Below are 24,523 nucleotides of genomic sequence, written 5' to 3' on the forward strand. Positions count from 1 at the left end.
GCAGTTACTCCTATTTGGCGCCAAACTGCTTTATAGGTTAGCCAACGTGTTAATTTAAATATTCCCCCGAATTAAAATTCTTATATTGACAGTTTTGTATTTCTCACAGCATTTGTTTACAATTACCCCCTGTTTACAGTTACCCTCATCTACCTTATACTGATCTTCTAAATTGATTCCAATAACAAAAGTTGACAAATATCATTTCATTTTCAGTATGTATGTATGTATGTATGTATGTATTCACACTGCAATGGGTATATACCTCGTGGCAGTGGTAACTAATTACACTCAATAATGACAATAATAAAATTATTAATTAAAAATGCAATTAATAATAATACTAATAATTAATACTAACAATAATTAATAATATTTTTTTTATTTTATTTATTTATTTATTTATATTTAATGTGCTGTTCAACAGGCAGTGGCCAATTACAGTTCAGCACAAATATAACAAAAACATAAAACAAAATAATTATTAAACATTAATACAATTACAATTACCGTAATTACAATAATGACGATGAATGGATAAATAATGGATGACTTTAAAATACATAACTAAGAATACTATGAGACAATGATAATTGAGTATAACTTAATGCCTAAAAGAATACATAAATGATAAATCGTTGCCAAGAGCAAACTAAGTCTATACATTGAAGGAATCGAATTCGCAGCCATGCATGTTGGCATTTTTAATGCATCTGGAGACTGGTGAAAGAAATTTCGAATTTCTAATATAGAAAAGTTTGTGGGCTCTCATATCTTTTGTTGGAATACGTAAGGTAATATTGTTTAAGAAAGAGTCACAGGATATATCACCTTTGAGGACTTTACAAATAGTAATAATAATAATAATATAATAATAATAATAATAATAATAATAATAATAATAATAGTTACTTACTTACTTACAAATGGCTTTTAAGGAACCCGAAGGTTCATTGCCGCCCTCACATAAGCCCGCCATCGGTCCCTATCCTGTGCAAGATTCATCCAGTCTCTATCATCATATCCCACCTCCCTCAAATCCATTTTAATATTATCCTCCCATCTACGTCTCGGCCACCCTAAAGGTCTTTTTCCCTCCGGTCTCCCAACTAACACTCTATATGCATTTCTGGATTCGCCCATACGTGCTACATGCCCTGCCCATCTCAAACGTCTGGATTTTAAGTTCCTAATTATGTCAGGTGAAGAATACAATGCGTGCAGTTCTGTGTTGTGTAACTTTCTCCATTTTCCCCTTAACTTCATCCCTCTTAGCCCCAAATATTTTCCTAAGCACCTTATTCTCAAACACCCTTAACCTATGTTCCTCTCTCAGAGTGAGAGTCCAAGTTTCACAGCCATATAGAAGAACCGGTAATATAACTGTTTTATAAATTCTAACTTTCAGATTTTTTGACAGCAGACTGGATGATAAGAGCTTCTCAACCGAATAATAACACGCATTTCCCATATTTATTCTGCGTTTAATTTCCTCCCGAGTGTCATTTATATTTGTTACTGTTGCTCCAAGATATTTGAATTTTTCCACCTCTTCGAAGGACAAATCTCCAATTTTTATATTTCCATTTCGTACAATATTCTGGTCACGAGACATAATCATATACTTTGTCTTTTCGGGATTTACTTCCAAACCGATCGCTTTACTTGCTTCAAGTAAAATTAATAATATATAATTATTAATATATAATAATAATGATAATAATAATAATAATAATAATAATAGCAACAATATTAATAATAACAGGGAACATCCTAAATAGAGCTTGAAAATAGTAAAACTGTAACATCCGGACAACTAGATTGGCTTAACTTCAAGGCACTCGCTGTCATTCAGACCTGCACTTGTTCGTCGGCCAGATCTACCTCGTAAGAGCGAGACCAGAACTGGACACCTGGCTGAGTTATTTATTTTCATGGGCGAGGAGTCTGGTACAGCTCAACTCCCCACCCTGCAACACTTGCGTCACAAGATTATATTCACAACAAACAATTCTTTGCAAGATTAATAGGGACTTCGAAGGACGTGTCAAAATAGCAAAGTATTTAGTTCGTCATGGTACATCTTATATGATGTCAGATTCTCCTTTAACACCTGATTAAAATGACCACGTTTACACAAGATTCCCGGCCTTGAGCTGCAGAAACACTTGCCTCATCGCAAGGACAAGATCTTGTACACCTGTGAGAGCGATTACTTAAGTATTCAAGTGTTTTCCGTGCCTGCGAGAGCGTCGTGATATGAAGTATGTCCGACTGTAAGTTCGAAGAACTCCACGGAGACATTAGAAGCTATCGCGGTTGATCGACGACTTCGAAGAAATCGACGGTGACATTAGAAACTGTGACGATTGAGTGATGACTAGCGACCGGATTTTTATGTAGTATCAAGGTGTGAAATATGTACATATTTATGTAAGAAAAATAAGCTGAATATGTACCAAAATATGTAAAATCAAGAAAATATTTAATATCAATATGTGGCAGGTATAGGATAGGTAAGACTCTCCAGTTGTGATTTCATAGAGCACCCGACTTTTTTACCGCATACTTGACACATTACTATTTTTCGATCTGTAGTGAAACCTTCGTCCATCGCAATCCATGATTTTATTTTTGTCGTTAGGATTGAAGGTACAGGGGCCATTTTAGTTAGTTAAAAGCAGTAGATAAACTCACTTGCACTTTATACTGTAAGTACTAAAAGTAGAGAACTGAGGGAAATGAATGATACAACAGTACTGCAAGCACTGTTTCGCTTTACTGGATTAGGAGAAAATAAGAGGAGATGTGGGACACATGCATTTTAGCTGCTCCCTGTAAGGAACAATGTACCTATTAAAACCTCAAACTATAGGCACTTACAAACTGTTGTTTGCCTGGAACTAAGGACGTTATGTTTCGTGTCGAAATGTAAATTTTCTTGGATAGGTAAAAAGGCTTTTTAAATCTGTATATTTCAAATTGTAAACTTCCCTAACAGAAGTTATTTATTTATTTATTTTTTTCCTTTTAGAGAAGTAAAAATCAATAAACCCTCTAAATATGTAGATTTATGTAATTCCAAGGCATATTACTATAAATGATTGGAATGACCTACCTGCAGCGGTCTTTGAGGGCTGTCCTTCCTTAAGGAGATTCAAGAATAATTTAAAAAGTTGTGTATAAAGTGCAAATTAAAATTAAGGTGACATTCAACATTTAATTTTTTAAGGTGACATGTATTTATCTAGCCTGACGAGTTTGCTTCCTTGGTTTGAATTGTAAATTATTTAAAAATAGCGTGTAAGAGGGCCTTAGACTAGAAATGTTTAGTTTAAATGTAGTTCTGTTTATAAGTATGCATAAGGGTGTAATTATTTGACTTATTTGAACTGTTGTATCAGTTAAGCGAGGTGAGTCAGTGAAGTTATGGTTTTACAGTGCAGTGAACAGTTCCGATCAGTGATAATTTATAGCGTCAATGAAATGTGTTCTATAGTGTCAGTGAAATGTGTTACAGAGTGTCAGTGAAATGTGTCCTAAAGTGTCAGTGAAATGCGTCATAGTGCCACTACAGGGAAAGAGATGAGAATAAAGTGAAAGACTATTGAAACTTATGTAGGACCTATACATAGTTATGTAGTTTGTATTTTAAAATTAGGTATTTTATTTATGTTTTATTATTATTGTGTTAAATTGTATTGTGTATAAAATTGTATATGTGATGTAAAATTGTATTGTGTATTGTAAATTTTATTGTGTATTGCTTATCATTTTATTGTGTATTGTTAATATTGTATATACCACTGCCACCGGGTGCTTGCTCACTTGCAGTGTAAATAAATACATACATACATAATACGTAATGTGGGGTAAATATGTAAAAAAAATATGTAGTATCAAATTTTAATATATTAATGGTAATTACAAGATTCGCAAAGATTTGTTATTTATATACGGTTAGGTTGAAAGGAATATAATATGTAATTACATAAAAATCCGGTACCTAGTGATGACGGATTTGTGGTCAAAGTAGATGCAAGAAATGGGCGTCGGCTCTCTAAAAAGATGGGAGGTGGGTCTTAAAAGCTTTTTTCCTTATAGACAGTGAGACGAAAATGAGTAACGTCTGCCTTTTGTGTCTTGTCTACTGTTGTTCCATGAGACCCGAATGTGAGGAGCCATAACAGTGATGGCTTACACCCTATTCCAAGAATTATGAAGTGCATTTCTTTTGTATAACTGAATACCCTATTCGAGAATAATCTTCTGAGAGATTATTTTTTTAACAATGACTGTTGCTATAATACTTTCCTCATGCTCATCTTAAAGAAATGGCATTCTTTATTTGGTATGATCTCTTTTAAACCTTGGAACATTATATGAATCATAGCATACCGCAAATCTTTGAAGCTTTGTGTGAAAAGAGGCTCCTACATAGAAGTTCCTCTTTAAACACCTCCTTCCTTTCATCTTAGATATATTACAATTACAATTCATTCATACTGTTCTTCCCAAGGGCAGGTCTTTCACTGCAAACCCAACATTCTCCAGTCCTTCCTCTTTTCTGCCTTTCTCTTAATGTCGTCTGTCATCTGATATCTTGTTCTACCCCGAACTCTTCTCCCGTTCACCATTCCTTCCAGTGCATCCTTCAGTAGTCAATATCTTCTCAGTCAGTGACCCAGCCAATTCCTTTTCCTCTTCCTGATCAGTTTCAGCATCATTCTTTCTTCACCCCCTCTTTCCAACACGGCTTCCTTTCTTATTCTGTCTGTTCATTTCACACGCTCCATCCTTCTCCATATCCACATTTCAGATGCTTCAGTGAAACTTACAATATCTATGGCTTTTTATCTTTTAATACATTATGTCTTTCAGTAAAATAGAAATGGAGTCCACACCTGTGGAGTAACGGTCAGCGCGTCTGGCCGCGAAACCAGGTGGCCCGGGTTCGAATCCCGGTCGGGGCAAGTTACCTGGTTGAGGTTTCTTCCGGGGGTTTCCCTCAACCCAATACGAGCAAATGCTGGGTAACTTTCGGTGCTGGACCCCGAACTCATTTCACCGGCATCATCACCTTCATTTCAGTCAGACGCTAAATAACCTAGATGTTGATAAAGCGTCGTAAAATAAGACAATAAAATAAAAAAAAATAGAAATGGACAAATGCTTCCCGATTCGTCGAAATAATGTCTAATTGGTCAATAAATACCGTATTTACTCGAATATAATGCGCATTTTTTAAGCTGAATTTAGTCTCTAAAATTGGGATTAGAATCGATGGCACGAACTCGAAATTCATACAGGAAAGGAGGAAAAATGGGCTCCCTCGGGCTAGTGACCCATTGTTGTATGCACTAAAATTAAATTTTGCACCTGCTTTGCAACTGCTCATTACATTCCTCAGTATTTTTTTTTATTATTTATTTCAAGCTGTAGAAATTGAGGTGCGCATTATATTCGAGTAAATACGGTAAATACATATTTCATGTCGTAGTTAGGCTACTGTTTCTCACTTAGAGACGAAAAGTAATTTCATTGTGAAAAGTCAGTAATTTACAAGGAAAGGAAGACTAACGTTTTGACATAAAAGGTTTACAGTCACGTCACTCGTGATGCCATGGAAACATACGTATATAATGAAATTCGTGCCTTGTGGTTTTCTGCGCGGTCCGTCTCGCTCTATTCTAAATAATCTGCCTTTAGTTTTCCCACATGGTTCTTTCCCTTACGTAGTAGCTATTAGGTTAGTCCATTACTTAAGATCTTTCAACGGAACGGCCAAAAACGAGGTGGGACAAATGGTCAACTGTACCTTTTATATATTTCTCCAATCATTCATTCTTACATTAACCTAAAAATTACATACCAAGAATAAAGATCTGTCACGCTTTGTATACCATACGGGTAAAGAAAAACTGGGAAACGTTATGCTGAAATTATTCTGTGGAATCAGTATATAATTTTTTATTAACAATTGATTTCATATACGTATAATACTTACATAGTTAAGGAATATGACTGTTTATAGCGAACTCTCCAAGTACAGGCCAGGGACGCTTGGATATTTTGCCCCGAATTTTTGTATTTTATTGAGCGTATAAAAGGTAATACTTTCATTTTAAAATGAGGAAAGTTACCGGTGCAAAAGAGAGGTCTAAGAAGATTTAAATAAGTTATTCACACAAATATTTCTCATTTCCGGTTGTTTTTGTCAAATCCATAATATTTGTACCTTAATTTTTCAGCAGGATATTTAACGACGTTGTACCAACTATTAGATTATTTAGCGTCAGTAGAATTTATGATAGCGAGATGGTATTTGACGAGGTGAGGCATAGGAGTCGTTATGAGATAACCTCACATTCGCCTTCCAGTTGGGGATAATTGGGAGGAAATCAAACTCACACCCGATCGAAGATACTGTTCAGCAGGCTAATACTCTATTGCCTAAAATACACCGGTTTGTGCTCTAATTAATTCCCATATTATTTCCTACTGTAAAGTGCCTATTGTATTTTTTTTTCAGTAATACACTACTTTGTGCTTTCTTTTATATAATTACTAGGTTTTTAAATTATTACATACCTATAACGGTAGTCGATTCCCTGTCTTTTGGATCGAGACCGCGTTTACGGTGGAGTAGGCCTTCACGACAAGAGCTTTCTCGGGTGTGAACTGGAATTCAATGTAAATGTAGTCTCAAGGGTAAGTGAGTTGGTGATGGGAAGGTGGTAGAATGGGTGGTTGTTCAGCTAGACGGAAAACTGTCAATACGTCGCCATTTCTCTCGGGACAAGCAAATGTCGTTTATATGAGTACTGTAACAGCATCGGTTCAGAAAAGTTTCCACATCATCCTGGATCAAATCGAACGAGGAAACGATTTGAAATTCATTAAAGTCATCGCTTTGCTTCCCAAATGTAAGATAGTCTGTTACTCTTCTACCAGATTTTAAATCTAATTTCTGGTTCTTTGGCTTCAGTGCTTTACAGCTCATTAGGTTTTTTCTTTCTCGCCTACTTTCTCCACTTATTGTCTTCATGGACTGTTTATTTCTTGTCTTTCTCCCTCCTTGTTCTCATTTCTTCCTCTTTTCCATGTTTTCTCTCCTATTATTCTTATGTCACGTTTCTTCTTCTTCTCTTCTTCTTCTTGTACTCTTCTTTCTCTCTTCCTTTTTCTCATCCTACATCTCATTGTCTTGTCTTTCTATTTTTCTTTTGTCTTCCTCTCTTCTTTACGTCTTCTTTATCTTCTTCATCCCTCATTTTTCCATTCTTTCCTTTTGTCTTTATCTTCTCTCCCTTCTCTTTTATCTCCCCTTCCCATCTCTTATTTTTTTCTCTCTTTTTCTCTTCTCTCTTCACTTATCTAATCTCTCTTCTCTCGTCTCTTTTGTTGTTCCTTTTCTTCTCTCTTGTATCTTCTCTTGTCTCTTATGATGTCTCTTCTCTTTTCTATTGCCTCTTGTATTATCTCTTGTCCCTTCTCTCTTCTCTCGTCACTTCTCCGTTCTCTCATCCCTTGTGTCTTGTCTCATCTGTTCCCTTTTCTATTGTCTCTTCTCTTGTCTCTTTCCGCTTCTCTTGTCTCATGCCGCTTCTCTTATCTCTCCTCGCTTCTCTTGTCTCATGCCTCTTCTCTTGTCTCATGCCTCTTCTCTTGTCTCATACCTCTTTTCTTGTTTCATGCCGCTTCTCTCGTCTATTGCCGCTTCTCTTATCTCTCTTCGCTTTTCTTCTCTCGTGCCTCTTCTCTTTTCAATTGCCGCTTCTCTTAACTCCCTTCGCTTCTCTTGTCTCTTGCCGCTTCTCTTGGCTCTTTCCTCTTCACTTGTCTCTTGCCGTTTCTCTTACCTCTCGTCTCTTCTCTTACCTTTCGCTTCTTCTCATGTCTCTTGCATCGTCTCTTGTCTCATGCCTCTTCTCTTGTCTCTTTTTCTCTTCTCTTGTCTCTTCTCTTTTCTATTGTCTCTTATCTCTTTCCTTTTCTCTTGTCTTGTATCTTGTCTCCTCTCTTCTCTCTTCCTGTTCATTGTGTTTGTATTCTTGATGTTGTTCCTTCCTAGTCAATGTTTACGCTTCCTCAAACTGAGACTTCATGGACGCTGGATGCCTTGCCTCCATGAATTGAACATCATGCTTTGGGCGTAATTTTACCCCACCGCCACTAATCTCCATCCTAGTCGTCCCCATATACTGCTGTTTTAAAAGGAAGCTCTTTCTTGAATATGAACATACAGGTATTCAACGTTAGGTTAAATGTTACCTGACTTCAAAACTGCGGTAGGAACTCTCGATGCCGACATGTTTATTTGAGATTTATGCATGCTCTGCCTGAAGACATGAAATATGGATCAGTTTATGGAGATGGCCCCTAGCTCGTAAAGTACTGCAGTGTGTGTTACAAGCTGCTGGACGCGGGGCAGCAGAAAGTGTTTGTGTTGGAAATAACTACTTACACAAACAAAGACTCGTTGAACAAGCAAACATATTGAATGGAGACGCGAGCCTGGAATTAGCATCTTCCTCACGTCACAGAGCCTGCAACATGACTCAGGTATAATGCGAGGAGGAGTGCTGTCTGCATACTGCGGGTAGCTTCAGCGATCCAATAAAGATCTTAAAGATTTTATTTCTTCCTCCAAAAAAACTGGCAAGAGTTTCACCGAATTCCAATTATTGCATGTACCGTTTTTGCAGTTCGTGATTGTATAGTCCCGTCGCTATAATTTCCGGCAGCCAATCGCGTTGCAGGTTGGCTACATTTAAATGTGTGCGTCTTGTGATTCGCTGAGGAAGACGTTATTCATTTCTTAAGGCTCGATAAATACAGTCTTACTAATAAACCGTGTATAGTTTTTATACGAGACTTATGCAGAGTTGAGACAGAAAACGTTACTAATAAACCATGCATAAGCTATGGACGTATAAACAGGCTGTAAACTGTACAATGGGAATTGCTTTGCAGTAGTTATATACACGAAACCCCTTGTTTAAGCGTTGTATATAGGGAAAAAATGGCCGCCCCTCTAACAGCTGTTTGTATCGACTGTTATTATATGATGATGGTTACCTTGTAACCACAGCAGAACAAACCAAAGATCATAGAATTATTAGAATAATATTGCTGTAGCTTGTACTCTTTGACCAAAATGTAGTGTGGTAATCGATTAGAGCCAGTTGTACAATCGATATTTAACATGCCACACTAGAGCGCTCTACCGGATGCAGTAGAGAACCTCAGATATTCTATTACCTTTCATAACGAAGTAATCACGAAACTATGACGTAGCTGTGTAACAGTTATACTGTTATACACGACGTATGTAGTGATTATTAGTAAGGAATTTACACACGACTTATAAACGAGCTACTCATTGTATAAGTATAAGACAGTTAAACGTCTGTATATAGAGTTTTTATTAGTAAGACCGTTAATATAATCGCCCGCCATTTTGGCTCTTTCGTTGGCGTTAGCAGAAAGCACACGAAGACGTTATTTGCCGCTCAATTATTTGCTGAATTACAGTGCGTTTGATTTATTATCATAGGAGCTACGACATGATAATGTTTAACGGTGTGGCAAATAGATTCCTCGTATGGTAGCTCGGCAACGAAAGAAGAAAAATGGCGAACGATACTATCTACCTAGACTTTATAGAGCCTTCACGTCCTAAGACGTAAGCAAAGAGGAGGAGTCACGCCGGGAATAACAGCATCGCGACTATAGGCCTAATTGTGAGCGTGAGCATTGTTGAAATTCTAAGGATATTTGGGATTTGAAATACAAGTTTTATATTACTTTTCTGTTTTTATACTCCCGGCATTTAAATTTAACAAGGCGGAGCCTTCATGTTAAGAACTTCATAATCGCTTCCTCCATTCCAAGAAGCCTAGTCACGAGACGACAACGATTAACAAACCAATACAACGCGAATGAGTTGTTTGAAATTGTATTGAATTAATAATGTCTTTACTGAGAATTGGATACATTTTAAAATAGAAAATTGTAATTAGGAGAAATTGAGGATCGTTTTTGCAAAACTTGCTAAGTGAAAAAATTAAATTTTACAGGAGAGACAAAACACTGTAGTAAGCAAATTTTTACTGTAACTCTCACTTATAGCAGAAAGCAAGTTTTAAAAAACGATCACACTTTGACACACTACAATGCAGAGAAATAATTCAATTTTGATAAGACGCCTTTAACATAATGTAGAGGCCTGCCTTGTGTTAACGAATCCATCAAAATCTCAATTTTCCAAATTTTGCAGTTAGCAAGTTTTGCAAAAACGGTCCTCAATTGGTTTCGGGATTGCATCACCTTCGGAACAAACGCTTTCGGAATTCACAAAAGAATAGAATTCGAAGAATTGTACGTCAGAAATTCATATTGGAAAATATTGCATTCGGGATTGAATCACATTCCGAAATGTGTCATTCGAAATAGCAGTTTGAGAAAAATGGGCGCATTCAGAAATGTGTCATTCAAAAAATTTCAAATTTCAAATTTATTTACAATTTACATTTGAATTGAATACATATGAATAGATACCCGAAATGAGCATAATGCTCGTGCTCGGGTACAGTCCAGTAGTCTACATAAATTTTACAGGGTTCAAATAATAATGCTGATGATATAAATAATAATTTTTTTTTATTATTAATATTTGTGTGCTGAACAACAGCCAGAGGCCAATTATAGTTCAGCACAATACACAAACAGAAGATACAAAGTTGCAAAACAAAAATAAATAATATCTTAAATAACAAAACATACATGAATACAATTGAGTACAAACAGTAAAAACTAATAATCAAAACGAAACTAAACCTTAAAAGGATCTAAATTGTGCCCAACAATAATAATAATAATAATAATAATAATAATAATAATAATAATATAATAATAATCGTGATAGAAATGATACAAAGATTGTAATACAAAATAATTCAATAATAATAATAACAATAATAATAATAATAATAATAATAATAATAATAATAATAATAGTGATAAAACAAAAATATTTACAATAATAAAATAAATACTAAGACGGATAAAATAAAATATAAAACCACTAGCGAGAGTTAACACAACTTAAATAAGCATATAATAACCGGAAAAAATGCCAAACTCGAAAATCAACAGAAAAGTTCTTTGTATCGCAGACGACAGCAACCGCCGTATTGACATTGTGTTATGCATTAATGGTAGTAGTGGGGAGCTGAAAGTAACTGCCGTTCTCTTCGAATGTTCTCGTAAAATCATGGGAAGTTAATGCTGAAAAAACAAAATGTCTACGAGTCAAACTGTTCATCATTACCAGGATAAATACAAATAATACTGAAATATATTAATCGAGTTTCAGTTATAGATCTCTCCTTTTGTGCAAGAGGTATCATATCAAAATATTTTATGAAATTTATATTTATATTTATGTTCAGAATAATAGTTTGAGAAAAATGGACCACATTCGGAAATGTGTCATTCGGAATAATAGTTTCGGAAAAATGGGCCGCAACCTTTGGAAATGAATACCACTGATAACTTTCGAATTAGACACGCATGTCAAGAGCAGACATTTCTAGCCTTTAAACAAGATGTAACAGTAACGTAGAAAGTATCTCTTTTAAGCATGTGCCTGCATATGATTCTGTAAGCAGAAGGTTCTTGTTAGAGGATACAATATTCCCGCGCTTGACTTTGCTTCTTGTAACAGATGCATAATCTGGACCACGAATGAACAAATGAGTTCTTTAAATAACAATGACGTCGACACAGTTCTAATAAGAGCCAATATTGTAATTTTAAATATTTGGGGCTAAGAGGGATGAAGTTACAGGAGAATGGAGAAAGTTACACAACGCAGAACTGCATGCATTGTATTCTTCACCTGACATAATTAGGAACATAAAATCCAGAGTTTGAGATGGGCAGGGCATGTAGCACGTATGGGCGAATCCAGAAATGCATATAGAGTGTTAGTTGGAAGGCCGGAGGGAAAAAAACCTTTGGGGAGGCCGAGACGTAGATGGGAATATAATATTAAAATGGATTTGAGGGAGGTAGGATATGATGATAGAGAATGGATTAATCTTGCTCAGGATAGGGACCAATGGCGGGCTTATGTGAGGGCGGCAATGAACCTCCAGGTTCCTTAAAAGCCAGTAAGTAAGCGTCTTCCGACAGTTCTTTTTAGAAAACTTACTTTGACGCTCTCCTTTGGTTTTGCCGATGGGTTTTTATTCTGCCACGTGTTTCTCGTTCCCACGTCGCATTTTAACTATTCTGTCAATGTTTCTAAGGATGCCGCTTACCCAACTCTCACGTTATGTAATTTTGTTAATTACAAAGCTGTTAACGTCTTCGTTTCATGACTTCGAATTGTTCGAAGTTTTTGCTCTTACGTCAACGTAAAAATCGAACATGTTGACATGAAGCTAGTAACAACTACTTCTGAGGGGAGAGGCGATTCGATCCTCTGAACTCGATATTCAGACTAGTGATTTCTTAATCGCATAAGAAAGTTGCAAAGTAAGATCTGTTTAATCAACTGTTATTACGTACGTCAAAACCACATCGCATTTCCTGCCAAGTAGTAATAATAACTTAATACCGTTAATAGCAATTAATAACAAGTCGCACATATTTCCATTTCCAAGGTGTCTCCTTCTTTGAGAATGAAATATTTATTTATATTTATCTATCTATCTATGTATCTATTTATCTATCTATCTATCTATCTATCTATCTATCTATCTATCTATCTATCTATCTATCTATCTATCTATCTATCTATCTATCTATCTATCTATCTATCTATCTATCTATCTATCTATCTATCTATCTATCTATCTATCTATCTATCTATCTATCTATCTATCTATCTATCTATCTATCTATCTATCTATCTCTATCTGTCTGTCTGTCTGTCTGTCTGTCTGTCTGTCTATCTATCTATCTATCTATCTATCTATCTATCTATCTATCTATCTATCTATCTATCTGTCTGTCTGTCTGTCTGTCTGTCTGTCTGTCTGTCTGTCTGTCTGTCTGTCTGTCTGTCTGTCTGTCTGTCTGTCTGTCTGTCTGTCTGTCTGTCTGTCTGTCTGTCTGTCTGTCTATCTATCTATCTATCTATCTATCTATCTATCTATCTATCTATCTATCTATCTATCTATCTATCTATCTATCTATTTTGCTAATAATTGTAACATAAAATATAATATAAACAGAAAAACTTTAGTTCGCCCCTGCTGAAAGAGTAGAACTCGTGCTCAAGAGCGGATTCCTGAATTGAAATTTACAATTCATTTTGAATTGAAATGAATATTTATAGGAAGCCATGTATGAACGAGTCTCAATGACTGATCAATTGTCTAGTAAGTTTACGTTTGAATTGAATTTTATTTCGACAATCCTGATGATGATGATGATGATGATGATGATGATGATGATGATGATGATGATGACAGAAATGGAATCAAAATCATAAGAATAATAAAATTGATATCTTGACAACCCGAATAAGGAGTGTGACAGCGTATGTCTGTGACATTTAACATTGACAAGCTGTACTGCTATTTTGTTGGAGTGTCCACTCGTCGCTTTCAAGGGTACTGTGGCCGCTAGCCGGTCACATAGCTGCAGCACCCGAGTAGAGGAGCTGACAAGCTCGGTGGCTGACCACACCTTTACCTTGTACAGTAATTGCTTCGGTTTCCATAACAACGCCATCCGTTCTCCTCCCGTATCAAGCAGATCACTTGTGAACGCCAAATAATGCATTATCACTGCTTCCCGAAAAAGGAAACCAGTCGTTTAAAATAGATGTCCTTATATGGGCCTGTGATTTGCCCCTTAATAACTTCTTTGTGCATAGCTTTTGATTAATCTTTTCATATAACTTAATATAACAGGGGAGTCAAATTCATAAAGATTGGAAATGAAGGTAAATAATAATACTTACTTACTTACTTTTAAGGAACCCGGAGGTTCATTGCCGCCCTCACATAAGCCCGCCATTGGTCCCTATCCTGAGCAAGATTAATCCAGTCTCTATCAACATATCCCACCTCCCTCAAATCCATTTTAATATTATCTTCCCATCTACGTTTCGGCCTCCCCAAAGGTATTTTTCCCTTCGGCCTCCCAACTAACACTCTATATGCATTTCTGGATTCGCCCTTACGTGCTACATGTCCTGCCCATATCAAACATCTGGATTTAATGTTCCTAATTATGTCAGGTGAAGTATACAATGCGTGCAGCTCTGCGTTGTGTAACTTTCTCCATTCTCCTGTAACTTCATCCCTCTTAGCCCCAAATATTTTCGTAAGAACCTTATTCTCAAACACCCTTAATCTCTGTTCCTCTCTCAAAGTAAGAGTCCAAGTTTCACAACCATATAGAACAACCGGTAATATAACTGTTTTATAAATATTAACTTTAAGATTTTTTGAAAACAGACTGGATGATAAAAGCTTCTGAACCGAATAACAACAGGCATTTCCCATATTTATTCTGTGTTTAATTGCCTCCCGAGTATCATTTATATTTGTTACTGTTGCTCCCAGATATTTTAATTTTTTCACCTCTTCAAAGGATAAATTTCCAATTTTTATATTTCCATTTCGTACAATATTCTGGTCACGACACATAATCATATACTTTGTCTTTTCAGGATTTACTTGCAAACCTATTTCTTTACTTGCGTCAAGAAAAACCTACTTAATAATATTAATAGTAATAATAATTTATTTTATTTACTTACTAATATTTAATGTGCTATACAACAGCCAGGGACCAATAACATTTCAGCACATAACATTTTCATTACATGAACATCAATAATGATAGAAATTATAATAGAAGTATATAGGTTTATTATTAAAATAATGACAATTAATAATAATTGTAATTAAAAATGAAAGAATGGAATCATATAAATTAATATAATACAAATGATTAAAAAAATAACAAGAATAATATTATAATACATATCTAAACAAAAGACATAAATTAATCATTGACATAAAACTCCAAAAAGTATATACTACATACTAAATGGATCTAAGTTCAATTCATGCAAATTAGCACATTTTATACATCTGCAGACCGGAGAGAAAGATTTAGAACTTCTATCGTAAAAAAGTTTATGAAATCTTAAACCCTTAACAGAAATACGAAGACTGATATTGCTTAGGAAGGATTCACAATCAATATCATTAATTACTTTACAAAAAAAAATATTAATCAAGATCTTGACGTCTAGGAAATAAACTACAGCAATTAAAATATTTTACAGTTAATCTCATAACCATAATCATCAGAATTAGGTAAAAATCTATAAGAACACAAGGAAATAGATTTTCTTTTAATATTCTCCAATTCAGCCGAGTCAGTGGAAGTAATGGAGTTCCATACAACAGATGCATATTCAAGCTTGGATCTAACCAACGTATAGTACAAAATTAATAAACACATACTTACTTACTTACTTACAAATGGCTTTTAAGGAACCCGAAGGTTCATTGCCGCCCTCACATAAGCCCGCCAGCGGTCCCTATCCTGTGCAAGATTAATCCAGTCTCTATCATCATACCCCACCTCCCTCAAATCCATTTTAATATTATCCTCCCATCTACGTCTCGGCCTCCCTAAAGGTCTTTTTCCCTCCGGTCTCCCAACTAACACTCTATATGCATTTCTGGATTCGCCCATACGTGCTACATGCCCTGCCCATCTCAAACGTCTGGATTTAATGTTCCTAATTATGTCAGGTGAAGAATACAATGCGTGCAGTTCTGTGTTGTGTAACTTTCTCCATTCTCCTGTAACTTCATCCCGCTTAGCCCCAAATATTTTCCTTAGCACCTTATTCTCAAACACCCTTAACCTATGTTCCTCTCTCAGAGTGAGAGTCCAAGTTTCACAACCATACAGAAGAACTGGTAATATAACTGTTTTATAAATTCTAACTTTCAGATTTTTGGACAGCAGACTGGATGATAAGAGCTTCTCAACCGAATAATAACACGCATTTCCCATATTTATTCTGCGTTTAATTTCCTCCCGAGTGTCATTTATATTTGTTACTGTTGCTCCAAGATATTTGAATTTTTCCACCTCTTCGAAGGATAAATCTCCAATTTTTATATTTCCATTTCGTACAATATTCTGGTCACGAGACATAATCATATACTTTGTCTTTTCGGGATTTACTTCCAAACCGATCGCTCTACTTGCTTCAAGTAAAATTTCCGTGTTTTCCCTAATCGTTTGTGTATTTTCTCCTAACATATTCACGTCATCCGCATAGACAAGAAGCTGATGTAACCCGTTCAATTCCAAACCCTGCCTGTTATCCTGAACTTTCCTAATGGCATATTCTAGAGCAAAGTTAAAAAGTAAAGGTGATAGTGCATCTCCCTGCTTTAGCCCGCAGTGAATTGGAAAAGCATCAGATAGAAACTGACCTATACGGACTCTGCTGTATGTTTCACTGAGACACATTTTAATTAATCGAACCAGTTTCTTGGGAATACCAAATTCAATAAGAATATCATATAATACTTCCCTCTTAACCGAGTCATAAGCCTTTTTGAAATCTATGAATAACTGATGTACTGTACCCTTATACTCCCATTTTTTCTCCATTATCTGTCGAATACAAAAAATCTGATCAATAGTCGATCTATTACGCCTAGGAGTGGAAAAAGAATAAGTTATAGACCTAATTAGACCAAGCATTCTTAACGAATGGGTATAAATATATTGCACATGATCATGGAAATATAATTTAGAATGAAGTAAAACACCAAGATCTCTAATACAATCTTTCCTAGTAATTATGACATTACTAAGAGAATAATTAAATTTTAGGGAAGTAGTTTTCCGTGAGAATGAAATGGTAAAAGTTTTGGATTGATTAATAATTATCATTCCATTATTTTTCAACAGACCATCACATAGACCCTCTGTAGAACGTCTTTATACTCATCCTCCTATACTATAGAAATACCTCGCCTCTGGAATTCGTTACCTAATGACGTCAGGGACTGCCGGACTTTATCACAATTCAAAATTAAATTGGAAATTTTTTTTCTTATTTAATGCTTTTTAGGTATTGCTAGAAGTGTTGATTTGTGTTTTTTTCCCTCTAGATTAAAATTGCAAGTTTCTTGTTTATGTTAGTTAATTACTTAGGATACAATTAATTATGATACTTAATCACTCATTTAAAGTTTGTGTGACTGCAACCTGTGTATATTTTTGTATGGCTTTACTTTGTTTATAGTGTATTTCTTTTCCTTTTTATTTCTATTATTATATTTGTATTTCTGGTGGTGTGGAAGAGAAGGCCTCATGGCCTTAACTATACCAGAATGAATGAATAAATAAATAAATAAATAGTTCAATTGAATTAATATCATTTTGAAGAATTTGACATTCAGCCAAACTATTAATTTTACGGAAGATTTTGAGATCATCCGCAAATAAAAGGCAGCTAGAACTTATTCTTGTATTTATGTCATTTATAAATAATAATAATAATAATAATAATAATAATAATAATAATAATAATAACAATAAATGATACGTTATTCTATTCTGTATGGGAAGAAAGCGCAGGCTTTTTTCATTTATTCCAGTATGGTCAGGATTATGCATCACATTACCCTGAAATAAATCACCTCTAACGTCTCCACGTGAACACAATTAAATTTGTAAGGCAGAGCGTCGCCATAACTCAGCTCGTCCTATCACGTAGCGGCTGGAAAGATGTCCACATTATAATTTTCAAATCCCCCCTCCTCTGTTGTCGTACGATGTAGGGGACAATGTCGGCGACTCTCCGTTGTCTTCATATTTATCTCCCAGGGTCAGCGGACTGTCGGGATGTGACGCACACTGTTATGAAGATGCAAAGCGTCTGCCTTCATCTGGCCGGAAAAATAAAGGATGTTTGCTAAGGAATGTGAAAAACGTTACAGAATATAATATTTTAAACAGTATATCCAAAATATTCACACATATATACAGTAGGTTCATTTCAAAACTTTACAAATTGAATAATTTTATATGTACAGGGGACACGATATTGAGGAAAAGCACTTCGGTTTAGTTTTCGAAAGGGAAGTTCAAAATTGCTGCTGGTTGAGTTTTCTGTTGCACCTCGTCATCGCCACCTCCACTTTGGAATTTCAAACTGCACTCCCTGTCTTCAGACACATCATTTTAAAGGAGGTGATAAACCCTACCCGTGTACCAAAATAATAAAATAAAATAAGTAATTCTGTCCATATGTTTCTGTTGACCACACGATACCTCCATTCTTGTTGGATGATCGTCCACCTCTGCTTCGGCATGTGGACATGACGCCAGTAACCCTTCAAGGGTTGTGGCGCCACGCATTATTATTATTAATTTTATTAAAAATACAGAGCCCCAAAAACTAAAAAGTATTAATTGAGAATTTATTATTAAAAAACGTGGGAATAAACTAATTTAAAATATTCAGTATTTTAGAAGAATGTCAATAGAAACATACCTAATGTGAAAATTTGGTCTAAATCTTTAAAACGGAAAAAAAAAGATTTGAAAGTTGCTACAGTGTCTCCTTAACATGGAGGCTAGAGATAATATTCTGCCGGCCAGTCAGCCTTCTCCACTAGTTCGTGAGTGAGTGAGTGAGTGAGTGAGTGAGTGAGTGAGTGAGTGAGTGAGTGAACTTTTAATGCCAGAACGTTCCAGTTTTTCTCTTTTCTACCTCGAACATAGACGATGAAAGAGTAATGGAACGGAGAAAAATTCCCTCCGGCGCCGGGATTTGAACCCGGGTTTTCAGCTATACGTGCTGATGCTTTATCCACTAAGCCACACCGGCTACAACCCCGACGTCGGACAGAATTGTCTCTGATTGAGTTCCAACTCTTGGGTTCCCTCTAGTGGCCGCCCTCTGCACTACGGGTTCAAATCCCGGCGCCGGAGGGAATTTTTCTCCTTTCCATTACTCTTTCATCGTATGATGACGCAGAATATCTGCATGGAAATATCATATGTACTTCGGTAGAGATAATATTCTGCCGGCCAGTCAGCCTTCTCCACTAGTTCGTGAGTGAGTGAGTGAGTGAGTGAGTGAGTGAGTGAGTGAGTGAGTGAGTAAACTTTTAATGCCAGAACGTTCCAGTTTTTCTCTTTTCTACCTCGAACATAGACGATGAAAGAGAAATGGAACGGAGAAAAATTCCCTCCGGCGCCGGGATTTGAACCCGGGTTTTCAGCTATACGTGCTGATGCTTTATCCACTAAGCCACACAGGATACAACCTCGACGTCGGACAGAATTGTCTCTGATTGAGTTCCATCTCTTGGATTCCCTCTAGTGGCCGCCCTCTGCACTACGTCATAGATGTCTATGAACATAGGACCGAAGTCCACACATGTGCTGAGGTGCACTCGTTATGAGTGACTAGTTGGCCGAGATCCGACGGAATAAGCACCGTCTTAAATCACTTCGTGATTTACGCATATCATATATTATTTCAATGTACCGAAGTACATATGATATATCCATGCAGATATTCTCCGTCATCATACGATGAAAGAGTAATGAAACGGAGAAATAATATATCGAACATAGACGTTTGACTTCAAAACATAAAATTCAACAACTCGGAAACGTAACGTATGCTGTAATTCTCTCGGTTGCTTTTCTTTGTGGGAGAATGGTAAACAAAAGTGCTCACTTGTACGCGCGTGGTGTAAATAACCGAGGATATTGTATTACAGAACAACAGAACAAATAGGCTTAAAAAAAGACTCGTTATGTATATTTGAACGAAGCCAGAGTACTCGTCCTAGAACAGCCCATATGTCGATGTCTCCAGCCTTTTGTGGAGGAACTTGTCAAGGAATTCCTTTTTAAAAGGAGAAGGGTCATAAGGAACACAACGCGGTGCCAAAATTTACAACGTATTGTGTTCTTTTGCACAAGCTCTTTACACGTTGTTACGCAATGCGCACGCCTACATATCTGAAGGCCGCATAAACATTGAAAAGTGGCCAATACTTGGCGACTACCAAGTGTAATGCATGCATGTATTCAGACAATGGGCCTACGCGTGCAAACATTTCGCCTACAAGTCGGGTTAGTGGAATTAAACTGACGTTTCTGACGTCAAGTAGCACAGACTTTGAAATTGTCGATTTCCTGGATGCACTAATTCTAAATGTAGTTGGCAGTTTCTTCTATGACAATTACAAATGTGATGTAATATCGGAATTGTTTACAAGGGCAGATTCCGATCTGGAAACGTGTTGTATAATTTGAATCCCTGCCAAATTACACAAATTCAAGAAAACATTTCAAACTAAATTATTGGTTCGGAATATGTATGATGAGAACTTTGTGTTAAATATTAACGTACCTTGATAACATGTTTCGGCCTATTTCGGTCATCTTCGGAACTGGTCGTTGTTGGTCTTGGCGCCTCTTGTTTCCTGTGTGGGTGCGTTCGTAGTGTAGAGTCAAAGAGTGTACGTGTTTTGAAATTGAGTTGTGTGTTGAGAATATCGTTGGGGTGTGTTTTCGTGTGTCTGTATATTTCATATTGTTCTAGTGTGTTGAGTTTCTGGCTTTTTGGTTGGATATGCAGTATTTACATGTCTGTGTTGATGTCTCTGTAGGTGTGGTTAGCATTTGTGATGTGTTCTGCATATGTGGAGGTGTTTTGTAATTTTGTTATGGCTGTGATGTGTTCTTTGTAACGTGTTTGAAATGATCTGCCTGTCTGTCCTATGTAGAAGTTGTTGCAGGTGTTACATTTGAGTTTGTATACGCCTGTGTGGTTGTATTTGTTTGTTTGTGTTGTTTGTGTGTTGAGATGTTTTTGTAGAGTGTTATTTGTTCTGTATGCGATGTTGTAATTTAATTTCTTGAATGAGCTTGCAATTTTATGTGTGTTTTTGTTTTCGTATGTTAGTGTGATGTATTTTTTTTTGTTGTGTTTGTATTGTATTCTTCTGTTTTTTGTGGTTTTGTTTTGTCTTACGTATTATGCTGTCTATTATGTTGGGGTTGTATCTGTTTTCTTGTGCTATGTATTTGATTGTGTTTAGTTCTTCGTTGTAATCCTGTTGGTTCATTGGTATGTTCAGTAGTCTGTGTACCATTGTTCGGAATGCAGCTTGTTTGTGTTGTGTATGTGTGTCATTGTGGGTTTTCTGTATACTTTGAATATGTGTTTGTTTAGTTTTGTTATTGTGATGTCTAGAAAATTTATGGATTTGTTGTTTTCAGTACACCCAAAGCTACACTACACATTAGAAATTACACATCTATCGTTCAGGCCATCTAGGGGCAAAACTGCGCATCTGCTAAAGTTTTGTCACTTAAAACAAACGTTTGTTTTTACCTCCTCTATCATCCCTGAAATGTTATAACAGTACATTATGCAACGAGCCTATAATGAAGGTAATTAAGAAGTGAGTATGGATATTTATGAAACGAGCGCAAGCGAGTTTCATAATTTTCATACGAGCTTCTTAATTACCATTATAGGCGAGTTTCATACGACTTTTTATGCTCGACCATATTTCTAATTTGATATTATTAATTTTAATTGTATCTGACCTTCAGCAATGTTCCGTATGTTGTGAGATGTGCGCAGACGCGAAAGTATTGATTTTTTCCGAGGAACAGATGTCCACATTGACCTTGCTAGGCCATAAGAACCTACAGAGATAACATTGAAATTAAATTAGACATTGAAAAACGAGATGACAAATTGAATTTATTTGAATATTATTTACAATTAACGCTAATTATTATAGTAATAGAACATAACCTTCTGCGACAGTATTGGATTTCCAGCCTCCGTGACTTTTCGCTAATTCTCTTTCGATTGCATATCCGAGAATAATCGATACTTGCGGTTTTATAACGGTACAAAGCTGACTTGTCATTGGCTGAACACCTGTAAGCTGAGTTGTCATTGGCTGAAAGACCTGACCTTTAATGAGTAGGTGTACTTTAATGACATGCATTAAAGGTCTGCTACCAGGTGTATAATTACTACGTTTCGGCATGGTCGAGCATAAACGTTATTTTTAACACCCTGTATACAATTCGGGAGGTAAGTAGATTTGGACATTCTTGGACTTAATTTTCGCCCCCTCCCCAGCTTTGCACTGTTAACTACTGCTTAAAACCAGCTTTTCTTTGTGACATAAATAACTATACCTTTGACTTTTACGATTATTTGCAGTTACAAAAAAAGAAACTTTACTAAACATATAACATAAAAAGCGTATCATTGGGTAATGTTGTTAGCTCTCGATATTCTGTCCATTCCGGAATTAAATGTCCATCAAAACTATTGAATTATAATTTCGAACACTCTTGCTTATTTTATTGCGTATAAATGTGTAACGATCGGTTTAATGAATTGGGGATTATATGCAATCAACAACAAAACTGACGAGCACGCTAATTGCTTTCTGTTCTTATTTGCATATAGCTTCCCATAATCACGAATGACCGTTGATATTGGCTGTAACAGCACATTTTTGTGCATGGAATGCTAAAAAATGCTGACATTTAATATGTAAATGTTTCGGTAAATTGTGTACGGAGAGCAAAGAGTACAGTTTAATAATAATCAATTCATCTTAGCGCGTTGTATGTGAAGGGTGATAGAGAGAAATAAAAAGAGACAAACAGAGAGAGACAAAAACACAACCTGCGATTGCAAGAATGCTTATTTGCTAATGACAGTTTAAACGGCCAGTTAATTGTTAAATTATATTATTGTTTTCATATGATATTCCTTTTACGTGAATTTTTTATTATATAATAGGTTAAAGGTCACCGAAAACCGCTGCTAAATATGGGTATATGAAAATTAATATAACCTTTTCCGTTTATATTATCAAACTTTACATGTACAATACACAAAATTTATATACACAATGAAATATACGCTTAAATATGAATACAATACATGATATAAAGGACGGGTTTTAATCCTATGAATTTTATAGTACGTGTTCCATGATGTTCAAATATATTTTTAATTTTGTTTATGCATACGTAGGTACTATCATCTGTAATCTCTTTGATTCCGCGAAACGTTTTAATTCTTTATACACTATGTAATTTTTAGATCTATCATCTGATATCTTCTTCTACCACGAACTCTTCTCCCGTTCACCATTTCTTCCAGTTCATCCTTCAGTAGGCAGTTTCTTCTCAGCCAGTGACCCAACCAATTCCTTTTCCTCTTCCTGATCAGTTTCAGCATCATTCTTTCTTCAACCACTCTTACAGCTTCATGTCTTATTCTGTCTGTCCACTTCACACGTTCCATCCTTCTCCATATCACATTTCAAATGCTTCTATTCGCTTCTCTCCACTTCGTCGTAATGCCCATGTTTCTGCCACATGCAATGCCACACTCCATGCAAAGCACTTCACTAGTCTTTTCCTTAGTTATTTTTTCAGAGTACCGCAGAAGATGCTCCTTTTTCTATTAAAATCTTTCTTTACCACTGCTATTTTTTTTTTTTACTTCTTGGCAGCAGCAGCTCATGTTACTGCTTATAGTACACCCCAAGTATTATTTGAAGCTGTCCACTTGCTCTACTGCCTCATTTAGAATTAGCAAGTTTATCTTCTATATTTTTCTTTCTATGACCATGCTCTTCGTCTTATTTACATTTATCTTCATCCCATACTACTCACAGCTGTCATTTAGCTCCAGTGACATATCCTTTAGTATCATTTCCTCTTCTGCTAACAACGCCAGATCATCAGCAAATCTTATGCACTTTATTCTTCTTCCTCCCACTATCACTCATCCCATGTTCTGAAAACAGTTTACTAAATCCTCCAAGTAGATGTTGAACAGGGTAGATGATAAAGGACATCCTTGACGTACCCCTCTCCCTATTTCACTTCCTTCTGACATTTCTTCTACTATCTTGACTTTCACTCGTTTGTTTGCAGTTTTTCTTGGTACAGTAAATAATGTGTACAGTCAACATCGTATATATGGACGGAGTTACGCAATAATAGACCAAGCGCCAAAAATCTGTTTCGAGATATTGGCCATTGAAATAAATCTGTTTTTTTATAAAACATTTTATGCAAGAATTATTATAACATTCATACTATTATAAAAAAATAGCACAAACAATAACAAAAAAGACTAACGATTTTTAATAAGAGACCAGCAGTTGAATTAATATTTCAAAGCAAAATAAATAAATGAATTTTATGCAATAAACGAATTTTTTCTTGTAAATAGCAGCAAAATTAAGATATCGCGTTCTTGGTTTTTTTCCGAGTTAAATTAGCCTGCCATCAACAGATTTGTGCAAATATCTCTTTTTTTTTTCTTTTTTTTTTTTTTTCAAATTGTCGGTTGGTCTATTATTACGAAACTCCGTCCATTTTGTTCACAATCCTCTCAGAAATAATTCAACGGGATTCGAATGCGGGGCTACTG

At 35.8% G+C, this 24,523-nt stretch overlaps 1 protein-coding gene across 10 annotated transcripts in view; it reads left to right on the plus strand.

The window, feature by feature from the left end:
• Positions 1 to 24,523, plus strand: part of LOC138696915 (semaphorin-1A) — a 1,424,789-nt gene that overhangs the window by 853,736 nt on the left and 546,530 nt on the right. The gene's annotated exons all lie outside the window — the stretch shown is intronic.

The sequence above is a fragment of the Periplaneta americana genome, chromosome 3 (assembly GCF_040183065.1).
Source record: "Periplaneta americana isolate PAMFEO1 chromosome 3, P.americana_PAMFEO1_priV1, whole genome shotgun sequence".
In the NCBI taxonomy this organism is placed as follows: Eukaryota; Metazoa; Arthropoda; class Insecta; order Blattodea; family Blattidae; genus Periplaneta; species Periplaneta americana.